Source organism: Narcine bancroftii, chromosome 7 (assembly GCF_036971445.1).
Source record: "Narcine bancroftii isolate sNarBan1 chromosome 7, sNarBan1.hap1, whole genome shotgun sequence".
Taxonomy (NCBI): Eukaryota; Metazoa; Chordata; class Chondrichthyes; order Torpediniformes; family Narcinidae; genus Narcine; species Narcine bancroftii.
In genome coordinates, this window is record NC_091475.1 from 77,378,806 (window position 1) to 77,403,183 (window position 24,378).

The 24,378-nt window shown below is 42.0% G+C and overlaps 1 long non-coding RNA gene across 1 annotated transcript; it reads left to right on the top strand.

Annotated features, from left to right (window-relative positions):
- Window positions 1-450: 450 nt before the first annotated feature.
- Window positions 451-1,763, top strand: LOC138739883 (uncharacterized). The gene is made up of 2 exons (XR_011342519.1): window positions 451-543; window positions 995-1,763. It is a non-coding gene; the product is annotated as an uncharacterized lncRNA (long non-coding RNA).
- Window positions 1,764-24,378: the final 22,615 nt, after the last annotated feature.

Below are 24,378 nucleotides of genomic sequence, written 5' to 3' on the forward strand. Positions count from 1 at the left end.
TATTACTGGTCCAGTTGCTTCCTGCAAATACAAGAGTCTTAAAATTGATATATTAAGTCAATTAAATTGAATATAATCGTACATTCCGATATTTAATATTACACCAGTTACACTTCAAAATTAAGATTAATAGGATCAAATATTAATTCCGTGCAAATATTCATATTTAATGGGACTGTTAACAAAAAAAAGATACTGATATTTAACAGTAAATTGGATTAATAGACCAAAGATATTTAATTACAAGCCCGTGTTTTAATATTTAATTGCAATGTTTATTAAAACCCCTCAAATTTAATGTGATTATTGCAACCAATGATACTTATAATTAGGTTATTATAAACATGTGTTTTCATATTTAATTGTATTGTAATGTCTTCTAACAATAAGTCTGATTATGAGTTCATCATACATACATCTCGTAGGGCAATTACGCAGATTTGCCCTTATGTTTTGTAATGATTATAATCAGCCCCATTTAGATTTTATTGTTTTTCGCCTCGACCTATATGTCAAAGTGCAGCATTCGGATATTATATAAAGGTGATGTTCCGAAATGGATAGGGAGACTGTCTTTCTCAAATCTCTCTGTATGGCACGGAGCAGTTCTGGGATGGGCGGAGGATAATAATCTTGTAACCAATTGATATATTGGTTTAATTACTGGATTGTTTCTAATCAATTACCCGGGGTATTTTATCTAAGGACTTGAAATGAGTTTCTCCGTGAAATAGAACGCCACGAAAGAACCTTTTGTGGCAAGAATATGAGCGGCCGTGTCAATAAATCGACTCTCTCCATCCAGATAAGGGACTGTAATCTGCCCCGTGCAAATTTATTTAGACCTTGTAGGTATTTCATATGTCGGTGTGCCATTATTAGACAACTTTAATTAGCCTTCTGTGCCCGCTGCTGCTAACAAGTATTTAATTAACTTCATCCCTGGCTAATTAGCTTTAGATGGCCTGATGATTTCACGTCTCACCTTTTGCAGACACTCTGCCAGAATTTTGCACCTTGTCCTGCTGACAGGGTAATGGATTAGCATCTCTGGGAAACATAATGTCAAGGCTGACTGGCCTAATCAAAGGAAGACAGCAGACGATAAAAGAGAAAATAATCACTGCCGGGTCTTGGTGCGAAAGTGCAACACAAAAAATACTCTACAGATCAGGTGGTTGGACACAATGGGCCGCTAGAAAGAAAGGACGTGATTTAGTCTCTAGTTAAAAGTAATGGATGAAGACGTCTTTGGAGGCTGGAAATTACTGAATCTGGAATGAAGTCTGAAAAGGAGTGGGGAAATCCGAGCGTGGTCTGGTTGGGTCGAGGCACTGACGGATTCCACGCCTCGAATGCTCAGCAAACTGGTGCCGGAGGAGTGGAGCCAGCGTCCAGAAAAATGTCGCGAACTACTCAGATTATTGAAGATGGATTACAGTTCCCAAAGATAAGAATGATGGTTGCCTGGCACCCTCACCAAGAATCGGCTTAAAAAACGAAGGAACATTTCGTTTGCAATAGATACAGTAGCAGAAGGGAGATAGTTAGTGTAGGGTTGTTTCTTCTCCCGGCTCCTGTTCTCTGTGTGAAGAAGGGGTTCCTACACGAAATGTCGACTATTTCCCCCTCTTCCTTCCCCCACGCGCCACCCCACATCCCCACTGACGCTGGACCTCCGGCAGAGCTTCACATTCCAGCATCTGCGGTCTCGCGTGAACGGCTACAGTTGTTGGGTCAAGATTAAAATTAGTTCAAAACAATATTTTGGAAGTAACTTGAATGGTGAATCCAGAGATTATCATGCCTACCCCGCCCCCCCCCCATGTCAGATTTTACTGAAATTCCTGGCAATTCGAGTTGAGCTCCGAACTGAGGTGATTTCATTTTATCAGTCCGAGTACCAAAATGACAAATTCCAGAGTAATGATCGCTCTTGAGGAGTTAGGATCAAGCAGTGCTGACCGATCGATTGATTGAACACTAACTGTTTCTTCCCTTTGGTGATCAGGTAGTATGACTCTGTACTTGATTGAATTTTAAGCACCAAACGTTGAAGGTACCAAAAATATTCTGTTGGATGAACTTTGTGTAGGCAGAGAGAAGTCCGGACCCTGCACCAGATCAGGAAGGAGATGGTAAAGGAGAATTAGCCAGTAAAAAATGGGAAGGGGCGAAGCAGGGCTGGTAAGTGATGGGTGTGTCCACGTGAGGAGGGGAAGGAAGGATGGAGATGGTGAAAGGCTGGGAGGTGGAGATTCTGGAATCTGACAACAGATTCAAATAAGGGAAGGTTGTGGGCAAATGGGGAACAGTCGGGAGTGGGGAAATCAGTGGGACAGGTGTGGGAGATGAGGCAGATGGAATCGGTTAGCAGAAGGGAAATAAATTGAGTGGCTTTGTGTGAGAGGGATGGTCTCCTTACAGGAGAGGGTGGGAGAAGGTGTGGTCTAGTTATCTGTGAGAGTCAATAGGTTTGTAGAAAATGTCAGTTGATAATTTTTCTCCTGGGACAGACAGAGATCCAGAAAGGCTCTCTAACTTAAAAGGTGGCCCGTTTGTTCAGGAAATGCATTTGTTCAAAGACAAAATGTAAATCGGGCACAGTACTGGTTAAAATCCATCTTCTCTATTGCCGTTGCCAATAATCCGTCGCTGTTTCTGTCAACGTTTAAATCGTATTCAGGGCTTAAATATATTTGTTCATTATCCAAAGTTGAAATTGAAGATAATTTAGACTGGACGTAATTAATTTGTGAGATCTCCATCTGCCTTGGCGTATTTCTGCTCTTCCACGAGTTTTAAAGCCTTTGTAACTTGCTAACCCGGTTCTGTCTAATCGCGTATTCGGCAATGCAGTTGTTAATTCCAGATTCGCGGGTTCCATTTTCTGTGTCAGTCCTTTAGTTTTGTATTTTCATATTAACACTAGTTCCCCGTTTAATTTATGTCGAACATTATTAGGCGTCGTTGTATTCCAACTAACAATAGTCAGTCTCGCAGCTCCACCGAGGACACAGTTCAGGATATGCCCCTCTGTAAAATAATTATCTATTTTAATTACACAATTTTTGTTTAGCAAATATGGAATGCAATTACCAAGGATACACTGTTTACCGATTAATGAGAGAGCTGGCAAAAAGACAATTTTTTTTCTTTACAACATATTTACATAAATTAGCATGAGCAATCAGTCAGTGGATAGTCCCACAGTGAACAATAGATTTAACTTGCATTTTTAAAGGGTTTAGAAACGTACCATTTAATTTCTTTCCTTACGTGAAGTTCCAAAATCGGATAGGGCATGAAGAAGTTTTAGAAAGGGCCCTGGATTTTACCCTCAACTACATATTTTCAATTTATTTGGAGCCTGCCGTGGTGATTGCTACTTATGACAGCAATTGCGTTGTCAAGTTCTCATGGTAAGTGCCTTGCTATGTCACGCCAAGTCCTGTCAGGCGCCATCCAGTTTTTACATGTGAACAGGTCAGCTCCGTAGCCTCAGCATATCATTTTCAACTGACAAATCCATTAGGGTTATTCATTTTACCGATGACGTCCTCCCTCGTGAAGAGAAGAGAAATAACAGAGCTCCATTAAATCAGGTAGCAGATGTAATTGGACTGTAAATAGAATTCATTTCCCCTTTCTAGATATAATTAAACTATGGTTATAGATTACCCCATCCCCACCCAAAATATCTGAAGTAAACGCTGGGGTGGGGGAACGCCTCTGTTCCGAAGCTTGTTTCGAGCTGAGCTCCTTCCTGGACACCTAGTTCCAACAATTCCAATTTACCACTGCAGATCCACGTGGGCAGCTCATCTCATTCTAAGCAACTCACATGGAATCCCACGAGGCAATGTTACAGCCCGAAATAAAACTCTTGGTTCGACCACCCTTGGAATATGGTGTTGCGTTCTGCTGGCCCATCAACGGGAAGAACGTGGAAGCTTTGGAGAGGGTGCAGAGTTTTACTAGGACGTTCTCTGGATTGAAGAACTAGTTTTTTTTCTCTCTTTGGAAGGATGAGAGATGATTTACTATAGATATGGTGGCATCCAGCACCCCATGGGGGCGACAGCAGCAAATACCGGAAGACATCTGTGTAAGGGCAGGGGAGGAAAGTTTGGTGGAGACGGCAGGGGTAAAGTTTTTTTTTTACAGAGTCGTGGTGACTGGAATGCATTGCCAAGAATGGTGGTGGATGTTGGTACAATGGGGACATTTAAAAGACTCAAAAGAAAAAAAAGACTTATGGGTGTGTGGGAAAAGTTTAGACTGTTGAGTAGGTTTATATAGTTTGACATATAACATGGTTAATGTTCGTGGACGGAGCAGTATAGTAGGTAAACTTAGAATGAGCTTTGCTTCCACAACGGAGAGGGGCTATCGGCGCGCTACCAACATCTTTCTTTGGCTTGGCTTCGCGGACGAAGATTTATGGAGGGGGTAAAAAGTCCACGTCAGCTGCAGGCTCGTTTGTGGCTGACCAGTCCGATGCGGGACAGGCAGACACGATTGCAGCGGTTGCAAGGGAAAATTGGTTGGTTGGGGTTGGGTGTTGGGTTTTTCCTCCTTTGCCTTTTGTCAGTGAGGTGGGCTCTGCGGTCTTCTTCAAAGGAGGCTGCTGCCCGCCAAACTGTGAGGCGCCAAGATGCACGGTTTGAGGCGTTATCAGCCCACTGGCGGTGGTCAATGTGGCAGGCACCAAGAGATTTCTTTAGGCAGTCCTTGTACCTTTTCTTTGGTGCACCTCTGTCACGGTGGCCAGTGGAGAGCTCGCCATATAATACGATCTTGGGAAGGCGATGGTCCTCCATTCTGGAGACGTGACCCATCCAGCGCAGCTGGATCTTCAGCAGCGTGGACTCGATGCTGTCGACCTCTGCCATCTCGAGTACCTCGACGTTAGGGGTGTGAGCGCTCCAATGGATGTTGAGGATGGAGCGGAGACAACGCTGGTGGAAGCGTTCTAGGAGCCGGAGGTGGTGCCGGTAGAGGACCCATGATTCGGAGCCGAACAGGAGTGTGGGTATGACAACGGCTCTGTATACGCTTATCTTTGTGAGGTTTTTCAGTTGGTTGTTTTTCCAGACTCTTTTGTGTAGTCTTCCAAAGGCGCTATTTGCCTTGGCGAGTCTGTTGTCTATCTCATTGTCGATCCTTGCATCTGATGAAATGGTGCAGCCGAGATAGGTAAACTGGTTGACCGTTTTGAGTTTTGTGTGCCCGATGGAGATGTGGGGGGGCTGGTAGTCATGGTGGGGAGCTGGCTGATGGAGGACCTCAGTTTTCTTCAGGCTGACTTCCAGGCCAAACATTTTGGCAGTTTCCGCAAAGCAGGACGTCTAGCGCTGAAGAGCTGGCTCTGAATGGGCAACTAAAGCGGCATCATCTGCAAAGAGTAGTTCACGGACAAGTTTCTCTTGTGTCTTGGTGTGAGCTTGCAGGCGCCTCAGATTGAAGAGACTGCCATCCGTGCGGTACCGGATGTAAACAGCGTCTTCATTGTTGGGGTCTTTCATACCCAAAACGCAACATGTCACCGAATCCATCGCTAATGTTCAAGCTTTCCCTCGCCGCGGGTGTCGGTGGAAACGGGATCGATGTCTCTCAGCAACGCGCCACGTTCGAAGGGGCCAGGCCCAAACGTTGATTACTCTTTTCTTCCTGGGGATGCTGCTCAGTTTCTCGAGCACGTTTTGTAGAAAAGAAATGATCGCCGGCTGATCATTGGAGCCGGTTCCTTTCTGCTCTAGAGACACCGAGGAACTACAGCCACACAAAATATCAATATGCAATGCTTCAATTTTCTGCGCAATGAGTTTCAATAAGGAACTAACTGCGCCCAAAACAGACCTGAATCCCACCAGGCACTTTGTTACGGCCCATTTAACGTGGGATCATAGGTCCACGGCAGGTCAACCCTGTTGGCCTTCTCAGATGCAAAGGTAGCATTATCGCAGCGCCTAATATTGGAGGAGTTCCCATCTTTTGTTGGAAGTGACGCATAAACATTGGTTCCTTTGTTTTCAAAATGACACAATGTTTCTAAGGGATTCCAGCTCTTACCCAAATTTAGTGAAAGTGCGAGGGGTTCGCGTTAGATTAAATAAAAAAAGATAGCAATGGGACCGGCGTCAGTCCTTGCCCCAGCACAATGACCCGGCGGACCTGCAGTAATCCGGGCCAGAGCTCCCACGGGCAAAGGCCATTGCTTTCACCGGCAGGTAACTTTCCCTGCAGAGAGCGGGAGGCTTATCCGCCAGGCCCGTACTGAACCTTAGGCGCTGACAGCTGGATCTTTTGTTTCATTGATGGCACCGACTCGGGATCCCTTTAGTCCGCTTTAATTTCAACAGGTGGCACTCTTTGAATTGACCGAACAAAGATGTATTCATGGTTGAGGCAGTCCTCCTATCAAAGTGTTGCCATACAGTTTCTTGGTCAGTTATTGGCACCGCTCCCAATGAAGGCTTAGCCAATACACAAAGATTTATTCACGATCATCAAAGATGTGGATCATTTAGTAACATTCATTCAATGATTAAGTGCATCTTATTTGAATGACCGGGATCTGTGGGGATTTCAAAGGTAGTCTGTCCATCTCTGGGAACTAGATATATAATACCCAGCATTTCATGAGAAAGGTTCCATTCTGACAACTACTTCAGGTCTTGCCAGAATAATGAAACTTCACCTTCCCGCTCGCTTAACCCCTAAATTACTGGCTGTGGTGATTTGTGGTGCACGCAGCGATGAGATGCTGTTGTCGGTCGCTTCTCCTCCGCCCCTCCCATGCTGAAGGTTCCCACACTCCCAGCCACGAGTGTCAAGGCGGTAAAAGACAGGGCGCTGAGCGGAGAGAATAGAATCACAGCTATCAGCGCTCGCTGTCGTCACAGGCGGCAGAAACGATTGCAACCCACAGAGCCCATCGTGGCACATTTGAAAGAAAAGCAAGAATCGCGAAGCGAGAATTTCCGGGCTTCCAATCTCAATCAGCCATTTCCAGCAGCCTTCGAGTTTGAATGGGGGCACGTTGCAAATGTAGAGCGCGGAAGTCAGGCAATGTACTTCGTGCTGGAGTCTGCCACATCCCATCATCATCTTCTCGACCTCGGGCTTCGCTCAACCCCCTTCCTTCACTCGTGAGCCCCAATCCACGTTCTCATCACTCACTCGTTCAAGAATAAATGGCTCATGAATTTCCCCCCCCCCCCAAAGCCCATCTTGTTCAACCAATTTACGCAATGAAATGAGCTCGCAGATCATCACTGGACTGGGTGGGTGGTGGGGAGGAGGGGGTATAGACAGAGCAAACGGTGGCGAATGATTCCCCATCTCGGCCATTCCATCTCTTCTCTATTCATTTTACATAGTTTCCTGGTTTAAGCTATCTTTTTTTTTATATATTTCAGCTCTCTGGTCCTTTCTCTCGTCAGTGATGGCGGGCACAATCGGCTGACAGGAGAACAGGTTCCAAGATTATCCTTCTCAAACAGTGACAACGCAGTAGGAAGTACAATACACCAAGCAGACATTCTCGCTGATGATATCCTGCTGACCAACCCGGAGGACGAGAGGGTGCCAGACCTCTGGTGGACTTGTCGCGAGTGAATCTCGTTGACTCCAAGTCAGCAAAAAAAACCAATAAAACTGAAATCAAAGAAAACTCAGCGGGAAATTAGACATAATCTCACACAGATAAAGACCACAGTGGGGTTACATGGAGGAAATACTCGGCAGTTAGGCAAAATTTGTGGAGAGAAGAGCAGAGTTCATACTTCAAGTGAACAATTTTGATTTTGGGTTCTCAGTGTCCGCAGTTTCTCCCCCCACCCCAAATACGGGCGTTCCTCCAGACTTTGATCAACCTACCTTCATCAATAACTGCCAACCGGTTACATTGAGCGACCAAAGTTCCATTCCACTTTCAGCTTCCCAGAATATAACCAACCAAATGCCTGCATCAAGCAAAATATCCAGGCCACCTGATGAAGTGGCAGGTTTTGTACGGCAGCGACCCGAGTTCGAATCAGCAGCTGTCTGTAAGGAGTTTGCGCGTTCTCAGCCATGACCTCGTGGGTTTCCTCCGGGTACTCCGCTTTCCTCACACGTTCAAAGACATACGGGGTTAGAAGGTTCATTGGACAAAGTGCGGGCTCATGTGCTGCATTTCTGAATTAAATTAAATATAACGCCATACAGGCCGTTCATTCATGGCGATCAAATTGCTTCTATTTGCTTGTGGTTGGCAAATTCCTCTGAAACTTTTCTATCCACTTATCTGTCCAAATAACTTAATTGCCGATGATCGTTTCCAACAAAAGAGAATCCAAAGAGCTGACCTCGACATTGAATATCAATGGCATCACTGAATTCTCCACCATCACCTTCCTAGAGATGCGGGTGGCCAGCGTTGACCAGAACTTTAACTGGGTACATTAATACATGCGGACAAAAGCAGGACAAAGACTAATTATCCTGTGATGAGTCACTCGAAATCTTTCCTATGATGTACAAGGTACAGGTCAGGCGAGTGATGGAAAATGCTTCACTTGCCTTGATGATTGGAGGGACAAAGCAGCCCATCTGACGGATCTTATTCACCGTCCTTAATATCTTTTCCCTTCACAATTGGTAAACAGTGAGTTCTATCCATAAAATGCACTGAAATTTCTTAACAAAACTACTCTCACAACACTTCACAAACCTACTTTCTACAACATCATCTACAAATTTGGCGACTGCACCACGGTGGTGGGTTGCATAAAGAAAGGCGATGAGTCAGCATACAGCAGGGAGATTCAAAACTTGATTGAATGGTGCAAAAACAATAACCTTGCACTCAATGTCACCAAAACTAAGGAGCTGATTGTTGACTTCAGGAAAGGAAAACCAGGCGTTTACAATCCAGTGATCATTTGGGGATCAGAGATGGAGAGTGTTAGCAAATTTAATTTCTTGGGAATCACTATCTTGGAGGATCTTTCCTGGACCAAACACACCAATGACATCATGAAGAAAGCACGTCAGCGCCTCTACTTCCTCAGGAGTTTGCGAACTCCTGGCAAATTTCTACAGATGTTCGGTTGAAATTGTGCTGACCAGTTGCATCATGATCCGTTATGAGGACACCAATACCCATGAATGTAAAGCCCTACGAAAGGTAGTGGACACAGCCCAGGAAATCACTGGGAAACCCCTCCCCACTATTGAGAACATCTACTGGGTGGTGTGGATCCTTAATAATTGCTGCTTGATAATTGCAGCAGCAATTATCAAGGATCCACACCACCCAGCACATGCTTTGTTCTCACTGCTGCCATCTGAAAAGAGATATTGGTGCCACAAGACCCACACCACCAGGTTCAGGAACAGCTGCTGCATCTCCACCATCACACTCCTCAATGACAAACTCAGAGACTCATTTAAGGACTCTTGTGTAGGCACTTTTCTTAATCTATCTGTTAGGAATTCTCTGTAAACCTATTTGTTAGAGAGTGGCTACAGCCATGCTCATGTGTATTCCAGTTGCCATAGTCCAACGAACGTGCTGTGTCAGTTCCTAAGGTTATTGCACCATCAAAAAAAGTCAAAAGTTTAATTTCTGAAAATTAGCCCATGGCTCATATAAGAGAATACAAAATAGGAGTATGAACAGTCCAATGGCCCCAGTCAGCTCTACAATTTAGCAAGGTCATGGCTGATCTTGTACATCAGAGGTAATTTTCCTGCCTTATCGCCATTCACCTTGATCTCTTCAAGAGCTGGAAATCTTTGTTTTCAATGCAGTCAACAATAAAGCATCTCAATCCTCCAAGGTGAAGAATCCCGAACATACACCACCCACCAAGTAAAGATATTTCTCCTCAATTCACCACAAAATAATCTTACCTTTATTGTGAGTTCAACTCATCTACCCTGTCAAGCCTTCCAAGAATTTTGAATATTTCAATTGTCACATTTCATTCTTCAAAACTCTGAACGATAAAGGCCTCTCTCCCCTCAATCGATCTCCCCTCATCCATCATCCCAGGAACCAGTCAGCAGAAACTTATTTTCCAAGTGTCATGAAAGCACATCCTTCATTACAGGTCCCAGCATTTTCATTGGCCCTGACGTTAGGCTAACAGGTTAGGAGTTTCCGGTTTTCTCTTCACTTCTTTGTGTTTCCTGGACTGAAAAGTATTAGCAATAAGGAATGTTTGGACAAATTTAGATCGTTTTTTCTGAAGTGCCAGAGGTTGAGGGGAGGCTGGGTGGAAGATTATTGAAATTTGAGTAACATTGATAGTTTAGATAGTCAGTCTTAGTTCCAGAGTGGAAATGTCAAACACAAGAGTACACATTTAAGGAGGGAGGAGGAAAGTTTTAAGAGGCATTTTTTTTTAACCAGTCACTGGGAGGTGTCCAGAATGGGTTAGCAACTGTGTGATTGGTGGGGAGTAGGGGGTGTTGGCTTTTAGAGAAGTACATGAGCAGGCAGGAAATGGAGGGATATGCCACATGTTCATGCAGGTTGGATTACTTAAATTTGCCATCATAGTGGGCATGGACATGGTGGGCTGAAGAGTTTATTCCTGCTCTGTACTATTTTCATGTTCTATGCTTTTTTTTAAATGATTGTGTCCCATTTGCCACCCTCCCATCTGTAGGAGGCAGTCCAGATTCTTTGGGATTTTAGAAGATGATAACCAGATACCCACTATCTCCATAACCACGCCCTTCAAAATGCTGACATGTAAATTGCTCTGTCCTTGCCATCATCTGTCTTCAGGCATTCACCCCTGCAGTTATATTTCTGTTCACATTTCTTTTATTTTCTCATTTGCACTGAACCCTTTAATTGCCAGCATTTCTTGAAATGATTTTTTGTGTACTTTCATGGAGGAAAACAAAAATATTTGTCTAATTCCTCTGCAATTTCCTTATCCCCAAGATCCCCATCTGCAAAGGACCTTCATTGGACCCTAAGAGTCTTTTCATTTTTATACACCTGCAGAAGAGTTTTCAATCTTTTATGGCATTTTACATTTTATTTTATTAATATTCCAGCCATTCTTTGTTGTATTCTGTAACTCCCCAATCCCTAGGTTTAGTGTTCTTTCTACAGCTTTAGAAACCTTATTCATAAGGTTTAACATGATCGTTAAATTCTCCATCCACCACTTTTCCTACAATGTTTTTTTGCCTCAATGGTCAGTATATTGTTGGTAATCTTTAAATAACGCCAACTACTGCCTGCCCACTGTCCTCTCATCCTAAGTAGTTTCCTAGTTTCCAGTCATAAACCTCCCCTCACGCTGATGGAGTTGCCTTTGTTTAGATTTAAAACCATGGATCCATATTGGATGGCATCATTTGAAATAATGTAATATAAAATTATACCACTTGGACCTCATGGTTTAAGGTGGCCACTCACTCCCATTTTCTCAAGGTGTCTCCAGCTAGACAGCACCAATATGGACCTCCAAATTCCATTAGCTCACTTTCCCTCCTTTTTGTCATTATGTAACTTTGCCTTATTCTTTGGTCCCATTTCTCTTTTCACTCCCCCACCCTCTACCTGCCCGGCACCGCCTCCCTCCTTCATCCAGTCCCCCTTCTATCAGAGTGGACTTTGCTCAGGCCTCTGCCCCTCACCCTATCACATCTTAGCCCCTTTCTTTTCTTCCTCCTCCCACCTGTATCTACTCATCTCCTGTCACCCAGCACTCTCCCCCCTTCCTCCTTCCCGCCACCCTCCCTCACCCTTTTATTCGGGCGTCCACTCAGTTCTTGATTCTTGATATTCCTGATCGACATCGACAGTCTGTTGCTTTCCATGCTTGTTGCCTGACCCGCTGAATTCCTCCATCACTTTGTGTGTAACTCCAATAATGGACAATAAACATGTGCCTCGTTAGCATTGAACAGACTCCAAAAGTAAAGCACAACAAAGTAGAATGTAAACCTGTTCATTTCTTATTATACATATCATGGATTATCTTGTTGAGAACCCATTAAGTAATTTTAATTTTATTGTAAATCCTCTTCTATCTCCAACCCATTCTTCTTGGAGATTTTTTTTTGTAAAATATGACATCAATTAAATAATAAATGGTTAATCATTCAAAGGTTTCTTATTTCCTCTGTCATGACAGGACGGAGCCCAGCATCACTCAGAGGCTGTCTTCCACTTTAATCCCTTCCCTTTTGAATCCAGTTACTGTGTTTCAGTGAATGAATGAGCGGTCCTCAGCCTGGGGCAAGTAAAGGCTCCAAAATCAGAACAAGCCCTTGGGCAAATACCAGTAACAAGGCACCAAAACAATGCAACTGCTGTGCTCTCAAGACAAGTTCGATGCTATCTGGCTGTAAATGCCAATTTCCCACCCCGTGTCATCCAAGAAAATAAACAGTTTACATTAAATCTTGTCGAAGTCGATAAGAAACTCCCACACATTTTCTTCCTGTTAATTACTCATCCTTTAACTGAGTACAACACGTGAAAGTCTGCGAGTTGAACAGCGATGAAAATTACAGGCTTGAATAGATATATGAACCAGGGCCATGCATGAGCACGACAGTTTAATGTTGAATCCTTAACGAGTTATGCAGTGTGGAAACAGACATTTTGGCACAACCTGCCCTAGCTGACCAAAATGTCCCCCCTAAACTAAGCCCACCTGCCTGCATTTGGCCCATATCCTTCTAAACTCATCCTAACCTATCCACGTATCCATCCAATGTATCTAGCTATCTAATCATTTATTCAATTGTCTGTTTAATTATTTATATTATTGCCTATTTATCTATCATCCATCTATCCATCCAACCACCCATCTACCCACCTACCTATCTATTTATTTATTGGAGTCATCACATGAGATGCAAAGGGGCCCCACAATCTGAAATGTGAGCTTCCACATTCCAGAATGTGTTCTTCTGCGGGGTTACAACCATCATTCCAGATGTATCTGAATGGGTGAGTGCAAGCTCAATTTTGACATTTAAGAAAAAATTGTGCAGGTATAGGATGGGAGGGGTATAGAGAGATATGGTCCAGTGCAGGTCAGTGGGACTAGGCAGATTAATAGTTTGGTACACACTAGAAGAGGGAGAAGGGCCCATTTTGGTGCTGCAGTGTTCTATGGTTCTATGGTTCTAGTTCCCCACTAATCTTCACATCGCTGTGTATCTTAGCTCATAATTTGATGCCTTCCTTACTCTCCTTGTTTTTAACTGGAATATACTTTTGTTGAGAACTGTGAAAAATCTCTTTGAAAGTTCTCCACCGTCTCACATCTGCTTCCAGTCTATATTATCACATTGAAGCCGCCTTTGTTTGTGCATTACACACATCTTACATTTTCACTCTCCATCTGAATTATGAATTCAACCATTACATTATCAATCTTTCTGAGAGGATCCCTAACTATTAGATCATTAATTTTAATTCCCATGCAAAATACTCATTTTGGGCCTCACTCATTTATTTCCTCTTTTGAGGATATTCTGTCTCATTCTTTCTTTTCATATACATCTGGAATGGGTTGTGATTCTCTTTAATCCTACTTGCCAAGCATTGCCAATTTTGGCCCTCCTTTTTCCTTGTTTAAGTTCTTTCCATTTTACTTTGTCTGATTTAAGCTTTAAATTCTTTAGAATTAAAGACTAATAATACATTTCATCTCTATTGTTCAAAATAAGTGGGTTTCTTCTATCAACTGAAGGTTAAACCTTACAAAACCACCTCTTGTGGCAAGAAATGGAAACTGTTAAGAGACCAGTTCCTGGGCTGTGGTTCACACCCTGAACTAGACAATGAATGTAACAGTCTAACTGCAGATGATACCTCCTGGCCACTCTCACTACTCTGCTATGTACACAAATCAACAGTGTGTGAAAATTAACAAGTCGGTTCTTTAGACCATCAAAGTCCATTAAGTGAGATTTCCTGTAATCCGTTCAATATCACCTGATACCAGTGCCAACATCATATGCCAGCCACACCTCCCTCAAAACTAATCACTGTTCACATCAGATTTTTTGTTTATTTAATATTGAGTAGGTGGGCTCAGCACCTGAAGGACTCACATCAGCCCACGGGCTGCTTGTGAGAACCAGGTATCAGGACCAGGATTCATGAGGCTACTGATGGCAAGAAGGGCTCCTAAAGGGCATTGAGTGCTGACAACTTCCTCGACTTATCATAGAGTCAGGATCATTGATGAAGCAGACAGGCGGCGTGACTGCAGAGGTTGCGGGAATGCAGGAGGCAAATCTCCAAAGGAACTCAATTTTAAATTTAAAGTTAGACATGCGGCATGGTAACAGGCCCTTCTGGCCCATGAGCCCTTGCCTCTATGGCTGGCAAAAGCTCTGAATGACATGACAATGAAGGGATCTTGCATCTTGTTCTTGATCTTGAGATGGAAACATTTATGGATGGACACTTTGGGAGGTAAGGATAGAAATCACATCATGTAAGATGTGTGTAATGCACAAACAAAGGCGGCTTCAATGTGATAATATAGACTGGAAACAGATGTGAGATGGTGGAGAACTTTCAAAGTTCACAGTGCTCAGCAAAAGTATATTCCAGTTAAAAACAAGGAGAGTAAGGAAGGCATCAAATTATGAGCTAAGATATTCAGCGATGTGAAGATTAGTGGGGAACTAGAACCATAGAACCATAGAACACTGCAGCACCAAAATGGGCCCTTCTCCCCCTTCTAGTGTGTACCAAACTATTAATCTGCCTAGTCCCACTGACCTGCACTGGACCATATCTCTCTATACCCCTCCCATCCTATACCTGCACAATTTTTTCTTAAATGTCAAAATTGAGCTTGCACTCACCAATTCAGCTGGTAGCTTGTTCCATACTCCCTCCATGAAGAAGTCCCCCTGATGTTCTCCTTAAACTTTACCCCTTTCACCCTGAATCCATGTCCTCCAGTTTTTATCTCACCTAACCTCAGTGGAAAAAGCCTGCTTGCATTTACTCTGTCTATGCCCATCATAATTCTATATACATCTATCAAATCTCCCCCCCCCCTCCATTTGTCTGGGTTCCAGGGAATAAAGTCCTAATCTGTCCACCCTTTCCCTAAGACTCAATTCTGGATTCACCAATGTCATACAAATTCACCATTACATTCCAACTCCGATAATACTTTGATTTATAAAGGCCAATGTGTCAAAAGCTCTCTTTAGGACCCTATCTACCTAAGATGCCACTTTCAGGGAATCTGTATTCCCTGATTCTTCTGTTTCACCACACTCTTCAGTACCATACTGTTTACCAAATATGCCCTACCTTGGATTGTTCTTCCAAAATGCAACACCTCACACTTTTCTGCTTTAAATTCCATTTGCCATGTTGCAGCTAATTTTTCCAGCTGATCCACATCGCTCTGCAAGCTTTGAAAGCCTTTCTCTCTGTCCACAACACTGCCAATCTTTGTGTCATCTGGAAACTTGCTGATCCAATTTACCACATTATCATCCATATCACTGAAATAGATGACAAACAACAATGAACCAAGCACCGATCCCTGAGGCACACCACTAGTCACAGCCCTCCAGTCAGAGAGGCAATCATAAGTACCATTCTCTGGCTTCTCCTGTAAAGACAGTGTCTAATCCATTTTACATACCTCATCGTGAATACTGAGTGAGTGAACCTCCCTGACCAACGTTCCATGTCAGACCTTGTCAAAGGCCTTACTAAAGTCCATGTAGACCACATCCACAGCCTTTCCTTTGTCAACTTTCCATGTAACCTCGAAAAATTTGATAAGATTGGTTAAACATGACCTACCACATACAAAGCCATGTTGATTATCCCTAATCAGTCCTTGTCTATCCAAATACTTTTTATATCCAATCTCGTAGAACACCTTGCAATAACATGGTGGGTACCCTGGATTTGACAGGCCATGGAGGAGTGTGTGCTAATTCATGTTGTGATATTTTGATTGTTTACAGAGACCTGACTTGAACATGGGCAGGAATAGGAACAACTATTCCTGGGCACAATGTACTTCGAGGGTATGGGAAATATGAAAATAAGAAGTTGGGTAAACATCATAATTCCACAAAATGTCAATTTTGTGGAATTAATACTACTGATGTCAGGCTTACCTGATGATTGGGAACATTTTGAAAACCACTAAGAAAGCATAAAGAAATGAAAGACAGAATTTGTACAGAATATAAAAACAGATAGTAAAAGTTGTTATAAAGTGGAAAAGAGTTGCTAAAGCAAAAATAAATCCCTTAGAAGATAAAGGGGAGTTTATAATGGATAATGTGGAAATGGCCGATGCCTTGAACGAGTATTTTGTATCGGACTTTACAGTGAACAACACAGGTAATGAGCCAAAGATTTGGTGTAATCACAATCACGAAGGAAGTAGTTCTGGGTAAACTAGTGGGTTTAAAGGTTGATAAATCACTTATGAATATATATCCCCTAGTCCCTCTGAATGCACATGGCTTTCAAATATTGTGTTTAGATCCTTCTGCCTCCCCATTGTGTCTCGCTATGTGTCACATCACATACAGGTATAGTCACTTTTATTTTGATTTCACCACCTCTCAGCTTCTTACACGTATCTGTCTCAGTCCTCCTGAAGTCTACTACTGCCGTGCTCACTAATTGGAACATTGCAGAGTTTGCAACATCTTCAAGTTCTGTGAAATTGGCTCCAAGTCCATCCAGAACATTAACCAAGGAAGGAAATATTGACAGTAATGACCACTGGAGATCTCTGTGTATACTCCTTCTTTCTGTCTCTTATCCCTGAGTCAATTGTGGGTCTGATTGATCACTGTCTTTTTAATAGCACGTGGTTCTTTTTATTTCAATGCTTATTTAAAGCCTTTTATCAATTACCTTTTGAATCTCTAAGGTAAAAATGCAATTATTTTACTGTATCAAATCTTCTCCCTTACTTCCTCAGAAGTGGCATTTTTACACTGCTAATGCCTCACTGCTCCAGTGACTCAGGGTATCTGGGTGGAGTTTGCTTGGTCTCACTGTGACTGCTTGGATTTCCTTCAGGACCTCCACGTTTCTCCCATGTCCTCCAAAAAATATGTGGGCTATTGTACATTCCCCTTATTGTACTGAGGTGTGGTAGACTGTTATGGGTAAGGATGCAATTTGATGGGAGTATAGAGAGAAAATAACTGATTCAGGAAGAATTAGTAATAAATGGATGGTTGATCATCAGCTCAGAGTTATCTGAGGGCTTATTTCCAGTCTATATCTCTCTGCATCATAGTTTGATATACTGGCCTGTACTTGCAATGCTGTGGTCCTTTTGCACCATGCACATTTCTAAGGAGGATTGGAAGATAAAGTTCAAAGTGTCTCTTGTTTCCATTAGTAGTTCAGGATCACTTCTTAACAGGATGGTCCCAACCTCTGCTCTGTTCTATCAATAACCACATCCTGTTATGGTTCAGAGGACCCCAAAACCCAGCAGCAATAGAAATTCACCAAGACAAATGGTTACTAAAACAAAAGATGTTTTTAATTTTCTTTAAACATGAAAACAGGATCAAACTTTAACTTATTACTATTAACTTACTTAACCTAACTTAACCCCATTTTAATTTTGTGAACATGTATGTAATGTATATATAGGTTCATAAAAGTTATTTGATACACAGTCCAATCTCACTTCTCACTTATCCTAGTTCACTGGTACCAAGTAATTCTTAAACTGTGCACAGAATTTAACATTTATGAATTTTCACCAAGTTCTGGTGTTTAAAGGTAAACGGTTACCGCTCATGAAGGTTCTCATTGGTTTCAGAGAGAGATTCATTCCCTCCGTTCAGCCACTTCAGTGTCTTGCCAAAGAAATTTGCCCCATCAGGGTTTTCCAAATGATCACTACAGAGTTCCTTTTTGTTTCCCACTCTAGCCAGCTATTTCCTCTTGTATGGACCACAAGAGTTTTCAACAGGTTGAACTTAGAACTCACAAACCATCTTCAAAATGGAATTTCAACAAGCTGCCAGCTTGCCATGTTGCAGAAACCAGTTTCTCTCTCTCTCTCTCTCTCTCTCTCTCTCTCTCTCTCTCTCTCTCTCTCTCTTTCTCTCTCTCTCTCTCAGAGAAAACCAGTTAGGTCTCCTCTCTCTCTGCTTGCAAAAACCATATGATCTTCTTGGAACAGCAAACTGCAACCAGACAGATTGTGGCACAGGACCCAAACATCTGAGCTCTGTTCATCTGTTGCTTTCAAAACAATAATCCATTACTCCACAGTATGTCCAATTAACATCTACATGCAAAGTCTCTATAGGCATCCTTCAATGTTTTTGCAAAGGCACTCAGAGCCTGGACTGTCTGGGTTGAGCAGAGCTCCAGCATTTTAAATGCGATTTGTTTTGTGAAGTGTTTGTGTTTGTTTGTGGCCTACACTACTTCCACAATCTACCTCCTTCAAAAACATATCTATTTACAATACAAAATATGATATAATCCATCATAATCCTCATTTAGATGTAATTTTCATTTTCATGCCCTTTGCCACAACAATAGCATTCCCATTTGTCATTAATTGACCAACCTACACCTTCAAGGCTTCACATTTTTCTGGATTTCTTTATATATTACAATTTCTATTTCCTTCCTTTTCAATGTTCCTGTGCTCTTTTCTGCATGTATCCCCATCCTGGCATCTGTCATAGATCTTTTTTTCTCCTGTTCTTGTTACTCTCTTTGTTACCCAGTGATGTGTGGCTTTAGATCCTTTTCTTCCTATGGGAGTAGGCTCAGTTTATCTCCACTTTGAACATCACTCACTGGTGAGCTTTCATTTTCAAATGCTGAAACTGTCTTCCAGTTGTATATTTTTTCACTTTTATTAACATTATTTAATCCCCATTTTCAGCTGCCTTAAATCTAATTATATTGTGATCACAAAATGATTATCAATTTCTCTATTTCATCTGGATCGGTCATTACCTCCTCACACTGAATGAAGAAGTTTCTCCTGTACAAAATCTGGGAATTCTGCTCCCTCTGTTCCCAAGTGTGCTCATCATCTTAAGATCTGCAGTAAACACCCAACAATGGAACAGTTACTCTTCTATTTTCTTATTCAAACTAAATTGACATTTTGTGGAATTATTATGTTTACCCAACTTCTTATTTTCATATTTCCCATACTTTCTAAATACATTGTGCCCAGGAATAGTTGTTCCTATTCCTGCCCATGTTTAAGTCAGGTCTCTGTAAACAATGCTCCATGGCCTGTCAAATCCAGGGTACCCACAAATTGGAAGCACAACACCTTGATCTGTCCCAGCAGTCTCTAATGAGATGGCATTAACACTGAAGACTCCATTTCCTGTTAGACCCTCCCTCAAGTCTCTCTCTTTCTCTACCCTTCTGTCTTCTTCAACTCCTCATTCACTTCCCTTCCTTCTCCGATCAGAGAGCTACCCTCCATCTTCTCCCTCATCACTTCCCAACTTCTACCCTCCCACCTATATCCACCTATTAGCTCTCATTTGTTAGTCTGCCCCTCCCCCTGCCCCTTCCCCCCCTTCACTCTCCTCCCCCCCTCCACCTTTTCATTCGGGTGTCTACCAGTTTGTCAGGCCCACAAAGTTGACTGCCTTTTACTTCCTATGGATGCTGCATGACCTATTGAGTGTATTAGCAAACACCACAGCTCATAAATGTGTAACAGAACCATAGAACACTGCAGCTCAGACAACAGGCCATTCAGCCCTTATAGTCCAAGCCAAAATATTATTTTGCTAATCCCATTGACCTGCACCATTCCATAACCCTCCAGACCTCTCCCATCCATGTATCTGTCCAATTTATTTTTAAAATTTAAGAGTGAGCCTGCATTTACCACTCCAGAGGGCAACTCGCTCCACACTCCCACCACCATCTCTGAGTGAAGAAGCTCCCCTTTCACCCTAAAGCCATGTCCTCTCGTATTTATCTCTCCCAATCTAAGTGGAAAGAGCTTTCTCTGTCTATACCCCTCATAATTTTGTAAAGTTCTATCAAATCTCCCCTCATTCTTCTACCCTCCATGGGATAAAGTCTCAACCTGTTTAATCTTTCCCTGCAATTCAACTCCTGAAGACCTGGCAACATCCTAGTAAATCTTTTCTGCATTCTTTCAATCTTACTGATATCCTTCCTGTATTTAGGTGAACAGAACTGCACAAAATGCTCCAAATTTGGCCTCACCATGCCTTATACAATCTCACCATAGCAACCCAATTCCTATGAGCAATACTTCGATTTATGAAGGCCAAGATACCAAAAGTTTTCTTTACAACCCAGTCTACATGTGATGCCACTTTCAGGGAATTATGCATCTGTATTCCCAGATTCTTTGTTCCTCCGCACTCCTCAGTGCCCTACCATTTACTGTGTATGTTCTACCTTGGTTTGTCCTTTCAAAATGCAACACCTCACACTTATCTGCATTAAATTCCATTTGCCATTTTCTGGCCCATTTTTCTAGTTGGTCCAGATCCCTCTGCAAGCCTTCCTCACTGACCACAACACCTCCAACTTAGTGCCATCAGCAAACTTGCTGATCCAATTTTCCACATTGTTATCCAGATCATTGATATAGACAACAAACAACAAGGGTCCCTGCACTGATCCCTGAGGCACACCTCTCGTCACAGGCCTTCAGTTCTCTGACTTCTCCAATACAGCCAATTTTGAATCCAGTTTACAACCTCTCCATGGATACCTAGTGTCTGAACATTCTGAACTAACCTCCTATTTGGGACCTTGTCAAAAGTCCATGTAGACAATATCCACAGCCTTTCCTTCAACTACCTTCTTGGAAAACTCCTCAAAAAACTCTATAAATTTTGTTAAATACAACCTCACATGCACAAATCCATGCTGACTATCCTTAATCAGTCAGCTGTTCAAATACCTGTATACTTGATCCCTCAGAACACCTTCCAATAATTTACAAACTACTGACATCAGGCCCACCAACCTGTAATTTCCTGGTTTACTTTTGGGGCCTTTTTTTAAACAATGGAACAATTTGAGCTACCCTCCAATCCTCCTGCAATTTCTACACTAGTCTCCCTCAAGGTCTGAGGGAATATCATGTCAGGCCTGACAGATTTATCTGCCGTTATTCACTGTAAGGCCGCAAGCACCTCCTGCTCTTTAATCTTCATCTGTTCCATGCCACTACTGCTTGTTCCCCTGAGTAAATACTGATGCAAAAAAAAATGTTTAAAACCTCCCGCATCTTGTGAGACTCCACACATAGACGACCACTCTGATCTTGTACGGGACCAATTTTGTCCCTTATTATTCTTTTACTCTTAATATACTTGTAGAAAACGAGGAGTCATGTGTTGGAGTAGTGGCCGGTTGGGAAAATCAGCCGCTCCCGGAAAATAGGAAACAAAGTTAGGAAAAAGCAAAGCATAACAAAAATAGAATACAAGAAATAGAAGATAAGGATACAGAGAAGAGAAAGAAGATGGCTTCCAAGATGGAGAAAGTAAGAACTGGAAAAAAAGAAGTAAAAAAGTCACCGGAGAAGAAAGAAGAAGGCCTTACCTGCAGGCAGTTGTGACGAGGAGTGCCCGACCCTCAAGGTCAGTACCTGTCCTACAGAGTCGTGACCCACCAGCCGGTGCACTACAAAAATGGCTCTCGAAGCCAAACAAAAGTGCACAACTGCACATGCATGAGGAGTCGCGTGTGCACAGTGCGCAATCAGAGGAAAAAGAGGACACCGGCATGAGGGGGGCTCAGCAGAGGAGCGGGCTGTCACAGACCGAGCAGCTGAGGGACCCCTAACACCAGGGTTCTCAGGTGGAGGATAAGGAAGACTGCAGAAAAGGGTGCGACGAAACAGACGTGGAAGACAGACGGAGGGAAGATCGACAAGAAGACCAACATCAGGAAGTACAAGAGATGAGCAGCCCAGGAGGGGAGGAACAGCAACAAGAAGCCCAGAAAGAAGAGACCCGACAAAGAGACACAAGCTGCTCATCAGAAAAAAACAGAAGAGATACAGACACAAAGAAGTGAAGAAGAAGACACAAACACAGATACAGACACAGAAGAAGAGGAAGAAGAAAACCAAGATCTTCACAGAGGGTAAAACTGATGGACAAAGAGAAATAAAAGGTAAAACTGATGAACAGAATATAGATAAAGTCTTTTTTGAAGAACAAATGAGATCATTAAAAGAATGGTTATCATTAGAATTTAATGCAATTAAAAGGAAAATGAAAAGAACAGAAGATAAAATGCAAAGTTTAGAGCTGGTCATGGTAGAAATAGGGAAAAGAGTAGAAAATGTGGAAGAATGGGAAATGGCTGTAGAAATGGAAGTGAATGACTTAAGAGAAAAACTGGAAGAAAGTGACAAAAATTAAAGAGACACAAGAGTTGTTATCTCATAAAATTGATATGTTGGAAAATTATAGTAGGCGAAACAACGTAAAAATAGTGGGCCTGAAGGAGGGTGAAGAAGGCACAGACATGAAGGAATTTATAAAAGGATGGATCTTGAAGGTCCTGGGAATTTCAGAAATGCAGGAAGAAATGGAAATAGAAAGGGAACACAGAGCATTAGCTCCGAAACCTCAGGCACATCAAAAACCAAGATCCATCTTAGTAAAATTTTTGAGATACACGACAAGAGAAAATATACTGGAACAGGCAAGAAATAAAATTAGAGAAGATAATAAACCAAAGGAATACAAGGGTCAAAAAAATATTTTTTTACTCATACATAAATTTTGAACTCTTAAAGAGGAGGAAAGAATTGAATACAGCGAAATCAACTTCATGGTAAAAAGGTTACAAATTCATATTAAGACATCCAGCCATGCTTAAAATATTTATACCCGGGGAGCAAAACAGACTGTTCTTGGATCTAGAGAAAGCGCAAGAATTCGCAGAACGTTTGCAGGACAGGAGAAGAGATCAAGAGATGTTACAAGAATGAAGAATGGCGATAAAGTATACATAAAGATGTAAAAACAATGTATATATAAAGAACTAAAGAGGGAAAAGAGAAGGGAAGGAAGGGAGTAAGGGAGGAATAAAAAAAAGAAGAGCTTTGTTAAATGTGTTAAAAAAAAGTGTTTTCTGGGGAGGGCTGGGTAGGGGGAATAACCGTCACTGGAAAATCAGTTGACGCTTCGAACAAGATCGCAACCCAAATGAAAAGAAGGGGAGTTGTGGTTGCCCGACAAGGGGTATGGGGCAACTCAGAGAGGGGGGGATATTTTGGGGTTAAGGTATTAGTGGATGTGCAAACTGCGAGGGTATTTTAAATGTGTTGTTGTACATTAAGTGTAATAAGAGAAAACTAAGAGAGGAAAATGGAGAAAAGGGGATGAAGGTGGCAAAGAGTTGGAAAAGAGATGTATGCAAGATATAAGATGGCCATGTTGAACTATATGACTATAGACATTAATGGAATACATAACCAAATTAAAAGGAAGAGGCTACTAAATTTATTGAAGAAGGAAAAAATAGATATAGCATTTGTGCAGGAAACACATCTAACTGAAGCAGAACATAACAAATTTAAAAGAGACTGGGTAGGACACGTAACGGCAGTCTCCTATAATTCAAAAGCTAGTGGTGTAGCCATACTAGTTAACAAAAATGTACCAGTCAAAATAGAGGAGGAAATAATAGATCCGGCAGGGAGGTATGCAATGATAATGTGTCAGATATAGAATTTTAGAATTTGCTCAATATATATGCACCTAATGAGGAGGATCAAAAGTTTATGCAGGATATTTTTTTGAAGATTGCAGACACACAAGGAAATATATTGATAGGAGGGGATTTTAACCTTAATTTGGATCCAATGTTAGATAAAACTGGACAAAAGACAAGTAAAAGGAATAAAGTAGCCAAATTTATGGTTAAATCAATGCATGAAATGAAACTTATGGATATATGGAGGAGGCAACACCCAAGAGAGAAGGAATTTTAATATTATTCGAGTAGGCACAAAACTTATTCAAGGATTGATACATTTTTGTTGTCAGCCCATATTCAAGGGAGAGTTAGGAAAACTGAGTATAAAGCTAGACCCCTATTATTAGCAATAGAACTGGAGGACATCCCACCAAGAACATATAGATGGAGGTTAAACTCCATGCTACTTAAAAGACAGGAATTTAGGGAGTTTATTGAATGCCAAATTAAAACATATTTTGAAATTAACACAGGATCAGTGAAAGACAAATTTATATTATGGGACACAATGAAAGCCTTCATTAGAGGGCAGATAATAAGCTATGTGACTAAGATGAAAAAGGATTACAATCGGGAAATAGAGCAGTTGGAAAGGGAGATAGTAAGTACAGAAAAGGAAT